Source organism: Capsicum annuum, chromosome 12, assembly GCF_002878395.1.
Source record: "Capsicum annuum cultivar UCD-10X-F1 chromosome 12, UCD10Xv1.1, whole genome shotgun sequence".
Lineage (NCBI taxonomy): Eukaryota > Viridiplantae > Streptophyta > Magnoliopsida > Solanales > Solanaceae > Capsicum > Capsicum annuum.
Window position 1 is genome coordinate 3051080 of NC_061122.1, and position 12664 is coordinate 3063743.

At 34.4% G+C, this 12664-nt stretch overlaps 2 pseudogenes; both read right to left on the reverse strand.

Annotated features, from left to right (window-relative positions):
* Positions 1-725: 725 nt before the first annotated feature.
* Positions 726-3164, reverse strand: LOC107849531 (annotated as a pseudogene).
* Positions 3165-9750: 6586 nt separating this feature from the next.
* LOC107850156 lies at positions 9751-11651 on the reverse strand (annotated as a pseudogene).
* Between the last annotated feature and the right edge of the window lie 1013 nt (positions 11652-12664).

Consider the following 12664-nt stretch of genomic DNA (forward strand, 5'->3'; position numbering starts at 1 on the left):
AGTTTTGGGTCTACTGGGGGCCTTGTCCCAGTTTTCAGATAGATATTTGTTTCAGTCATGTAGTAAAGATTTCGTAGACGTTATAAAGATGTTATGTTGAGATTGTGGGACATTATTCCCCATTATTGCTTTCGTATGATTCCTGACCATGTTTCCGTAATATTGTTTATCTTCCGCATTGTTTTATCATATGAATTATGTGCATAACTACCTGACAGATAGGGGTGTTTCGGGCCTTTATGGTTTGGGATACTCGTCACGGCCAGGGCCCTGGTTCAGGTCGTGACAATACATATATACAAAAATGAAATTATAATAATTTAGAGTTATTTTTTTATTGTTGTATATTAGCCGTTTTGATGTCATATTTTTAGAAGACACATGCTTTTTAACTTCACCTAAAATATGATTATTAATGAAAGAAAGATTCATTCTAGTGAATAAGGATGTTAGTCATTTGTTTGCAATACATTAACTTGAATGTTGTTATTAAAACATTAGTTATTAATATGAAGTTTGAGTTGTTCAATTCAAAATTCTAAAGTATTTCTAGTAAAAATTGGATAGCTCTTTCTTATGTACTTTTTTTAGGATAAACTTGTAAAAGGTATTTCATGTTCTTCATTATTATTTCAAGTAAAGTTGAAATCATAAAATTTGCTACATTAATTTTTTTGAGGCCTCAAAATTTTAGGAATCTAAAACAAACACTTTACTAGTTTTACCTTTGAGCCACCCCTGCATTTCAGCCAAAGATCACAGTTAAAGGCCCTGCATCGGCTACTACTCCCTTTCTTCTGATTGGTAGACTACTTCTGCTCCAGGTGATGCACGAGAATATGTTGATACCTCAGCGAGTATTTTTGATCTTGTATCAAGAGGTTCAACGTATATCCATGGATCGATTAGAATTCTCACCAACACTGGCGATTTGGCCATAAAAAGTTTGATAAGCTGCATATCAGGAGCTATTCCTAAAAAGCATCCCAACTTAACTTCCCTGAGGTGATTAAATGTCACATCTGAGAAGCGTTCGAGTTCAAGAGATGCTGGAATATGATCATCCCTGCTCTCATGGTAAACCTGAGAAAGATAACAAGACGTCAACTCTCATATTATTGAGGATCTACGAGCGTATGACAAGAAAGAATGAAAAGAGTAAAAAACACCAAGAACCTGAATTTCGAGATATTCTAAATATGGGAAGCTTCTTATGCAGCAAAGAGCACATGAGAGCCCATACGAATCCATTAGCATAATATGTGGCAGGTAAAAACGCGTGACGCTGTTAATATCAAAGGGAAGCCTTGCTGGTGGTTCAGCTCTTGATTCCATAAAGAGCTAGGAAAATAAATAACAAAATTCAAGATAACTTGGACCAAAAGAAGTTCCATCTATGAAAATGCGCATAACGATGAAGTCATGAAGCAATATCTTACCTCGGCATACCAGAAGTCCAAGAGGATGTGCTCGAGAGCAGGACAAGACTCTAAAAGATTTGCGAAATCAACATAATCTGCTTCATAAGAATCCTTACCTATCAGAGATAACTTTGCCAGAAGAGGGACATTCTTTAGACAGAGGGAGCTTATATAGCCTTTGAAATTAAAAGATCTCAGCATGGGAGCATTGATTTCGATTGCGTTTAAAAGTTCCAAATTTTCCAGCACCAACTGCTTAAGCAAAGGGCAATGAGCTATTAAACTTTCGAGCAATTCGGAAGAAATTGTAACTTCACATATAGTTTTAGGGTAATTAACCTATCAAATCCTTCAAAGGCTGATGGATGGTATATTATGCAATTATGAAGAGTTAGATGCCTCAACTGCGAACATGTGAAAAGTTAAGAAGGCAATTTGCATAGTCTATATCGTGGAAAGTGAAGAACGAGATGTTGAATGTCATTTCTAGAGAGGAAATATATGAAGTTATCAATATTAGGACAGCTTTCTAGATGAACAAGGTAAACTTAGTAACGGGTCCTACATGAAGGGTCAAAATCTGGTAGATAATCTTTGTAAATTTGGCTACAGAATCTACAAAATCCTTTTTTGTTTCCCAAAGAGATGTATCAAGCGTCGGCTTTGTAAGTCTACACCAGTTATACCTCCATTTCTTCGACAAGATGCTTGTTCTCACAGCATCTTTACAAGGCAAAAACATCAGAATGAGATCAATTACATTATCAGGGAGATTGGTAAACATGTCAGGTGGTAAACTTCGACGATGCTTTCTTCCTCTAGGCGGCATCATATAACAATAATCTCCAAGACACAGAAAATAAGCAATAATAGAAAGTAAGGAATCTTCAAACTATTTGGACAAAACGGACAAAATCTCCAAACTATCCGGATAGAAATGCTATTCATATAAACATAAGAACAAACCGATCACTTATAAAATAATCACCGACAACAACAACAACAACATGCCCAGTATATTCCCACCAAGTGGGGTCCGGGGGTAAGTGCATGCAGTCCATACCACTAACTCAGAGGTGAGATAGAGAGGTTGTTTTCGATAGACCCCGGCTCAAGATAAAACAATCACCGAGAAGGTTCCAATTTACCCAGGAAGTATCCAACCAGTCTTACACTCGCTCTCCGTTCACCTATTAATCGATGAATGATTCTATCGTTGTCTTTCTTCTCAAATATAATACACCCCTTCCTCTAATGATCGTCTAGTCTTGGCTTTGACATTTGCTAAGGTGGAACCACACAGACAAACAAACAAAAGTGCCAAACTTACCCCTAAACTATCAAATTCGTTTACGTATAAACTATTGCAGGACCTCGACAATATCTGAACATCAACACTTTATTACACTTGAATAAGATTCAAGTGTTATAACCATCATAGCCAACAATATCTGAACGTCAACATTTTAACTCATACAATAAGCTTCTCCAAAGGTCCAAATATATCTATACAAGGCTTCAATCTATTCAGCCAAATCAAACCAACTTTTTCATCAACACATTATTATAAATACATTCGTAGCTCCCGTTTGGCTATAGATTTTGAAGTTAAAACCTAAAAAAAAACTTGAAAATTAGAGTTTTTGAAGTCGTATTTTTTGGAATTTGAAGTTTTTTTCTGGACATGCATGTTACTTGGAAAATTTTTAAAGTTTTATGAGTGCAAGTCCCAAAAATTGGACAAATTTCAACTACTCCCAAAATCTATGGTCAAACGCTAGCATAGTTTCAAAATGGAAAAATAAGAAAACAATAAAAGAAACTTTTTTTTTGTTTTCCATCCGGTGTCCCGTGCCGCATTGGAGCCCCAACTAATCTGAATCGCGCATTGCAGGGCCCATTAAGGTGGCAGCATTCCCAACAAAGTTTTCTCCATACTCAGGTCGAACCCTCGACCTCTGATTAAGGGTGGAGCAGCCCCTGCACCATAACCCATGTTGGTAATAAAAAAAACATAATCATACTATCTATCTGCTTCATCTTGTAAGCTTATAAAATATCATAGCTAACAAAAAGAAGTAAAAAAGGGCACCCGGTGCACTAAAGCTACCGCTATGCACAGTGTCCGGGGAAGGATCCCATCACAAGGGTGTATCGTACGCAACCTTACCTTGCATTTCAGCTAGAGGCTGTTAACAAAAAGAAGTAACACATAAAATTAGCTAAAGAAGTTGTTTCAACAGAGTGCACTAAATTTAAGCAACAAATTAGTAGTTTTACTGTTAGAGTTTTGCAAGGTCTAAAGATCCTATAACTCAAAAACAATAATTAAAAGGAGATGAAAGTAGAATTATACCTTTATGAGTACTTAAGATGGAGGGATTATGGCTAAGCAATTTGGATTTTAATAAGAGTACTAAGAGTGAAAGTTGTAGTGAGCTAAAAAGGTGACATTGTAATAGACTAATAGTAGAAGGAAAAGAAAAGGTCCAAATCCTTTTTTTTAAAATTTTAATAATCGTGGTCGTGGAATCAACTTTTGCACATCCAAATTAATTTCGAAAGATATATGTTATTTTTTTATTAATAATAGGTATTAAATATTTTTATCCACTAAAATTAATATAAAAAATAACACAAAAAGAAAAATTACCTTGTGTTTTAGTTTATGTTGAATTTTGAACTTGAGACTTCGATGGTTTCTAGCTCACTTCTTATTCGTTTATTTGACATATACGTAAACAAACTTTTAAATTTGATCTCACTTTAAGAGTATACATCAATAAATCTCAGTTTCAATTTGATCTTAATTTGATAATTAAATATTTCAACTTATTTTAATTGTGTTTTCATGGACATCCTATACTAACGTGATACATAAATTTTAAAAATATTTGAATGATTATATTTGTAGGTTTGAGTGTTCAACTAATATAGTAAAAATGAGTTGAGGTGTCTAAATATATAAATTTAATATTTAAATATTTACTTATTAACTGAAACAACCCTTTTTTTTACATTTTAAATTTTAAAAATCTCAATAATATTTTAGAATTTATTAAAATTTAAGAAAGAAAATTGAATTTTTAAAATTTATTATGACCACAAAATATGAAGGTAAAAGTGCAAATTTACCAATTCTTTTTGTGGATTACAATTTTGGCCCATTTGGTGACTTTGCATTGATTAGCACTGAATTTGCCACCAAAATTTGCATTGAACACGTGCCTTAAAACTAAATTCACTTCTTAGATTTCTCTCTCTCAGTACTTGAATAAAAGAACAAAAATATACTGAAGAGTTTTCTGACAAAGTACTAAACAAGGGTTTCTGACAAAGACACAAAGAGTTAGGCAAAGGTTCAATCTCTTGTTGGATTTTGAAATCATTAGCAATCTTCTTGCTTGGTAAAATTAAAACTTTTTTCTATTATTTATGTGTTTATTGTGTTTTTTATATCAAAAAATAAGTCTTTTATCTTTTTGTTATTGGTTCAGTTGGCTTTGTGCTTGTGTTGATTTCTTGTCTAAGCTCGAGTGGATAGATTTACCTGATACTTGTGGGTGTAATAATCTGATTGGTAGACTGAGTTACCTGGTACTTTTGGGTTGTGGGGTTGTTGGTGGAATAGTTGATTGGTAGATAGAGTTACCTAGTACTTGGGGATTGGGTGTTGTGGGGTGGTGGGTGGAATAGTCGAGATGTGCTTAAGTTAGGTGCACAATGTTACCCGGTACTTGTGGGTTGTGGGATGGAGTAGTCAAGATGTGCTTAAGCTTGGATGGACAGTGTTACCTGGTGCTTGGCGGTGGGGTGTGGTTTGAGGCTAGAATAGCCGAGATGTGCTTAAGTTCGGTGGACAAAGTTACCCGGTACTTGTGGGTTGTGGGTGGAATAGTCAAGATATGCTTAAGCTTGGATGGACAGAGTTACCCGGTGCTTTGGTGTGGGGTGTAGCTAGAATAGTCAAGATGTGCTTAAGTTCGGTGGACAAAGTTACCGCGTACTTGTGGGTTGTGGGTGGAATAGTCAAGATGTGCTTAAGCTTGGATGGACAGAGTTACCCGGTGCTTGGGGGTGGAGTGTGGCTAGAATAGCCGAGATGTGCTTAAGTTCAGTGGACAAAGTTACCCGGTACTTGTTTTATTATTTTTCTTAATAGTTGTGTCATCCCAATTTGAGACGAGTAAAATGGGACGGAGGGAGTATAATCGATGTGGAAATAATGAATAAAGTCATAAACCCTAATACCCTAATTCCTATTGTGAATAATAATATAAATAATATAAGGAAAAAATACATAAATTAGCATCCTTAAGTATTAAGTTACAAAAAATAGCAAAGCTTTTATCAAATTACATTTTGTAGCATATGTATTTGTATGTATTTGTATTTTTGTAGCAACAGTTTGCAAAAATACAAAATACATATCGATCATAAGGGTAGTAAAAATCATATGTATTTGTATTTTGTAGCAACAGTTTGTAAAAATATAAAATGCAACTTGTTATATTATGTAATTATGAAACTATTGCCATGAAACTCATAATTAAGGAGATAAGTATGTTATTTCTGAATTTTACCCATAATATAATCGGTGGACTTGGGCCAGTGGGTGTCAATTTTATCGGGTTATCGGGTGGCCCGATTAAACAAACAATACTAATAGAAATTATAAACCCGACACACGATCCAATAATTAAAATAACCGATCCATTAACCCGATAAACAAATTATCGATTTGGATTAACAGTTTGAACCGAAATCTGAACAGATCTAAACGTACAATGATCAAATTCATAAGCTTATTAGACAAAATTGTACTACAATAATATTTAATACCATCTAATAATTATCAGTAGCGACAAATAACCTAAGAGAAAAAATAGAAAATGAAGAACAGAAAAACTATTTATACTATATGATTTTACACTACAGATACATATATGCTTTTAAAATTGAAGAAAATGCAAAAAAGAAAAAACAACCGTCATAGGGCGATATTGAATTTTTGATCCCGCTTGACAAAATCTTTTTAAAAAATGACATTCGTTTCTTATCATACATAAGTTCTAGTCATAACGTACGTATATATTTTAGTTTTGCTTATTATGAGACGAGTTTGTACCACTTGAAGATATTACTGATGGAATTAAGCAACTACAAAGCAAAACTTGCGACCAATTGAGTAGGTTTACTGTATTGAAATGTCTCTGTACTCATATCTCATAGACAAAACTAATTAATGTCTGATGGACAATAAAGATCATTTTTTCTAAAAAAATTATTAAGCGGGGCCAAAAACCAGGAGCACTACTTGTACTTGATAATCTCAAGCACCTTTGATGTGTTGAACTTGTTGAAAATGCTTTTGAGCTGCTATATTACTAGCATTTGCCGTATCATCATTGATTTCCCTGTCAAGTAATTGTGTATCATTGCTCTCATGACAAAGAAATTTGAAAATGGTGTTGATAAAACATCCCAAAATTGGAAGTTTTGAAAGAAAATATGTAGTTTGTTGTAGATTCATGGCAATTTTAATCAAAAGAAAAGAAAATTTGTAAAATGGTTTTGAGTGAAGAAGGCTAGTGATTCTTGAATATGTGAAAGAAGTTTTGAGTTAATTTATAGATGGAATTATTGGTGGGACCAAAAAAGTTTGATAACATATCCATTAACTTCTTTTTAAAAAAATGTTTTCTTGGTACCCAAGTCCAACTTTCTTGTGACTTTTTAACCCATAAAGTTATCTTTTTTTTGGGGTGGGTGGGTGGGGCGTTGGGGGTGGTTTCAAACCTATGCATAATAGAAAGGTGCAAATTAATTGAAGATGAATTTAAGAATTTTTAAAGTAACTTCTCATTTTTAGATATGTCAAGTGTTTTGCTTAGTTTGATCTAATAGGAATTTTAAAAAATTAAAACTTTGAATATTGTGATATTAAATTAAATATATAAAAATATTTTTAATTTTATGATCTTAAGTTACGTAAAAAGTTTAAATTAAAGAAATGATAAGAAAAGAAAGAGACATTTTATTTAAAGTAAATATTTTTTAAAAATGATAGTAAATAGATTAAAATAAAGAAAGTAATATAATATGATACTATAGTAAATACTTTATTCAAGTTGTGAAGCAAAAAAGTTGAAAGTCAAATTGAGGTGGCCTCCAATATCTTTCTTCACAAGAATTAAAAAAAAGGTAAGAGGAAGATGACAATGAAAGTGGGACGTGGTCACTTGGGTGCCAAGAAATTTTAATTAAGAAAATGGGAGTGAGTTTTGGTTTGATAATAACATGATAGACACGTTAGAAAAAAAATTTTGGTGCGTTAAAACGGTCGTTATGTATGTGGTTTGAAAAAGAACTGAATCATAAGAATATATTATACTTAGTCTGACATTATATGATTATTTTCATTGATTAAAATTATGACCTTCTAATCACATGACAACAATTAATAATTACTACAAGGCTTTCCTTAAAGATCGTGATGATACATGTTTTTTTTTAAATTTTGAAAATGAAATTTTAACTAACAAGGAACAAATATAGTTACTTTTATCGAGTGAATAATAAATATTTATAAGTTACAAAAAGAAATGTAAAAAGAAATCAATGGAAAATCACATCTTCAAACGTTGATTGAAACTTGAAAGGTGTAAGATTAATCCAAGGCATATTCAGAATTTAAAATTTATGATTCATACAATAACTTTTAATTTACATGGTATATAATATAATAAGTATAACAATTACTGAATTCAAATTGTTACATCATGACTATTGAATCATTTGCTTTGAAAGAAAAAAAAGATAAAAAGCCAAATTGAGGTAGCCACTAGTCCTGAATATGAAAAAATTCTGGGTAGAAAGCGCTGATCCTATGGGCTTTATTCAACACAAATCTAAATTAGTGAGCTCTAATGCGGATACAAAGAAAAAAGAGAGGTAGGAAAATGATATGGACTATGCTTTCAAACTTTTTTCTCCAAATACCTTATGACGCACAAACCACAACAAAGAAATTTCAATTCTTGTCAAACAAGAAATACAAAATTGGATCAAGTTTGCACCTAATATAAATCTTGGACAATAGTTTGATGTACTAAAGCTCTCGCTATGCATGCAGTTCAAAAAAGGAACGAGGATTCTCAAAGAAGCACTTACAATTTTTTAAAGTTGTTACTCGCTATGCATACAGTTCAGAAAAAGAATGAGGATTCTCAAAGAATCACTTACAATTTTTTAAAGTTGTTACTTTAAAAGTTGCGTGTGTATATATATCAATCAAAAAATGAAAAAAGACCAAAATTATTGATTAATTTGGTAAAATCTAATCATAATAGAAAAAACTAAACAAGTAACAAATCACAAAGAACTATGGTGGTCTATTTCAATTTTGTGTTGTGGGTCACAATGTGTTGATTCTCCTTTAGTCAATTCTTTATAGCAAGTTTGAAGCACTTAGGGGTCGTTTGGCGTGAGGTATAAGGGATAAATAGTCCTGGAATAAAATGAAGTATTATTTTATCTCATGTTTGATTTGGAGGATTAGTTAGTACTGGAATTACTTATCCCACCATTTACACCATAGTGATGGGATGTTTTATCTCATACACATGGTGGGATAACTGGTCTCGGATTATCCCGAAATAACTAATTTCGGGTGACTCTTTCCCAACCAAAGAGGAAATCACCGATGGTTATGCATATGGTTCAGGTAAGAAAAGGGAATAACCGATAGTTGAATTGTGAAACTCTCGAAAAAATGATGTTTCTTTTGTGTTATCAAGTAAATAAATGATGATATTGAAAACAAAATTCATCATGTTATGCGAACAATATCAAGGAATTCATAGGTTTAAATCCTTTCGTTGATTAGGAAGGAAACTTTACCGTCAAAGGTTGTGATAAGTATTCATCTATTTTTAATCAAAAGTCTCAAGTTAGAGTTGTGAGTATAGAGTCACTTTTGGTAGAAACGCTTTACAACCCCTCCCCCTAGCCTAACGAACACCTGATTAGTTATCCCGGGATTATCCGAGATTAATTATCCCGATCCCAGGATGGATTAGTTATCCCGAGATTATCCGGGATAACTTATCCCACCATGCACATGGGATAACATCACTATGGTGTAAATGGTGGGATAAGTTAATCCCGGTATTAACTAATACCTCCAACCAAATATGGAATAAAATAATCCTTTATTTTATCCCGGAACTACTAATCCCTAATACATCACACCAAACATGGGATAAAATAAGTTTTTTCAATGATCAAAAGTGAAAGAATCCCAATTTAACACAATAGTTGCCATTGTTTTCGAACTTTTGGATCCCATGCTCTATTCCAACAACAAATTAATTCAGAGGGGCTTTGAAATTATTGACAAGCTATTTTGAAGATAAGAGTAACCTTTAGTAGAAATATAATCATGTAATCAGGAGGTCACAAAGCTACGTAAACTAGTAAACTAGGGTTACGATCCAAAACCGAGTCATTACACAAAAAGTACAGAACAAACATACCCCGAAAAGCACATCCCGACTCAATTCGGTTTCTTGTCTAGTTGACACGCAACTTCAGCTGTACGTGATGCTCGCGGGAATGTTGTTAACTCTGCAAGTATGTCGACACCTTTTTCTTTGTCTACGCATTGTAGGTCTCACCAGCACCGGAGATTTGGCCAATAGAAGCTTGATAAGCTTCATGTCGAGCTTTGTCCCTATTATTCCTACAACCTTGACCGTATTAAGGAAGTTCAATGTCACATCTGAGAAGCTCGTAGAAACTTCAGCAACTTCATCATCCGATTCTTCTATAGATACCTAAGAAACATTAAGAAGATTATCTAATGAGTACGGAAATAAGTCGCCATCACGTATGAACAGATACAAAAGAAGAAGAAAAATATAAACATCATGAATAACCTTCATTTCAAGATTTTGTAAACATGGGGAGCTTCGTATCAAGCAAAGAGCGCATGAAAGATCAGCAAATTCATCCAGTGATACGTAAAGACCGTTAAGATAGTTAAGAGTAGAGGAAAGCCTTCTTGGTACATCAGAAGCCCAGAAGATGAAAACGCAATATACCAATAACCAATATTTAATGAAAATGCATCAGCATTACCTGGACACTTCCACATTCCAAGCGGAGATACTCGAGAGCAAGGACCGACTGAAAAAATGTGTCGAGAGCACATTTTTCTGATTCCTCAAAAGATTCTCCATACAAAAGAGAGAGTTTAGCAAGATGCGGAGTATTTTTTAAGGAGATAAATTTTATACAGCCTACGAATTCGAAGGATCTCAAATTGGGAGCTATAATTTGAAGGTGGTTTACAGAATCGAAGATATTCAACACCAGCTTCTCAAGCAACGGGCTAGAAGAGATTAAACTTTCTAGTGCTTTGGAAGAAACAGAGACATTACATAGTTCCAGGCTGATTAACATGTCGAATCCTTTGAAGTCTGGTGGAGGACATATTAGACAATTTTCGAGGGTCAAGTGCCTCAACTGCAAACATGTGAAAAATGGAGGAGGCAGTTTGAGTCGATTCCACTCTGAAAATCGAAGAACGAGATGCAGAATGCCCTTCCTGGAGAGGAAATGCATCAAGTTGCTAATCTTAGGATACTTTTTTAGTTTAGACATGGAAAGGGTAAAATTAGTAATCGGTCCAGGATGAAGAGTCAAAATGTTGTACATAATGGTTGTGAACTTAATAGAAGGGGATAGTAAGTTATCTGTCGTCTTCCAAAGTTCATCATCGAGCATCAACTGTGGAAGTTTGCACCACTTGTACCTCCAATTCTTCGATATCATGCTTGTCCTCACAGCATCTCGGAAAGGCAAACACATCAGAATAGCATTGACAGCATTGTCAGGTAGATCAGTAATCTCAGGAGGCATCATACAACGCCAGAAGTAATCTGCATAAAATAAACAAGAACACAAAGGCAAGTAAACCTCCAATATCGATGAATTGCATTCTTTAGAGCAAGAATACCTTTCCATAAATACTTCAAGAATACCGAGGATCATACAGATTTGTTATTGGAAAGGAAAAGTCAAACAACCCACATGAGAATCACGGTGTCTTTTGCTGCTAATAAGCTTCTCAGCCGACGTCTATAGCTACACAATAAGGAGAAAAGTTCTACCAGCATTCAGAAATATTCACTCTCTCAGAAGCCGTTCCACAGCTTTACTACTACATTTCCGATACCTAACACTTACATTATTATCAATTAGATTTCAGGTTAATTCTCTTATATATATATATATATATATATATATTACCAATAGAGGAAATGGACCATAACTCAGCTCACCTAAAAGCAGTTAAAAAGAAGAATTATCAGCTCACCAAGACCGACGACCTAAAATTTTGGTGAAGATAAAATAGGTAGAGTTACCTTTTCCTCAGATTGCAGCCAATTCCAAATGCCCTTGTCTAAGTACTTTGCCTAGGGACTGTTTTATTCCTTTCCTACCCAAGGATGTGGCCTATCTGTTAATGAACGTGCGGCAAAAACCATAGGAGACTAGGTTCAAATCTTAGATTTAGGCGATTTTTTTCTATTCTCTTAAAACCTTGATCGATAGTTTACAAGTGCCAAAGAAATAGTCAAGGTGCAATGGCAAAAGCTAGCCAGGGCACCACTAGTTTAAGGCGGGAAAAGTAACTCTCAGTCTCGTTTCTAAAATAAAGATTCAGTATTTTTGGTAATCCGATTCCTCACTCATACAAGAGTCTTGGTGTTTTTGCAATCCAGGAATTTTCCATGTTGTTTTCTTGAAATGGTGGTGTTTGGGCAAGGTCAACAAATCTTGACTATTCCACACACAACCCACAAGTACCGGGTAACTTTGCCTACCGAACTTAAGCACATCTCGGCTATTCTAGCCACACCCCACACCCAAGCACTAGGTAACACTGTCCATCCAAATTTAAGTACATCTCGACTATTCCACCCACAACCCACAAGTACTGGGTAACTTTGTCCTCCGAACTTGAGCACATCACAAGTATCGGGTAACTTTGTCTGCGGAACTTAAGCACATCTCGGCTATTCTAGCCACACCCCACATCCCACCCCCAAGCACCGGGCAACTCTGTCCATCCAAGCTTAAGCACATCTCGACTATTCTTTTTGCTTGATCCAATGCACCGAGGTTAGCACAGGCTGAGATAATACTTAACATAGTTACTTGGTCAGGCTTCACTC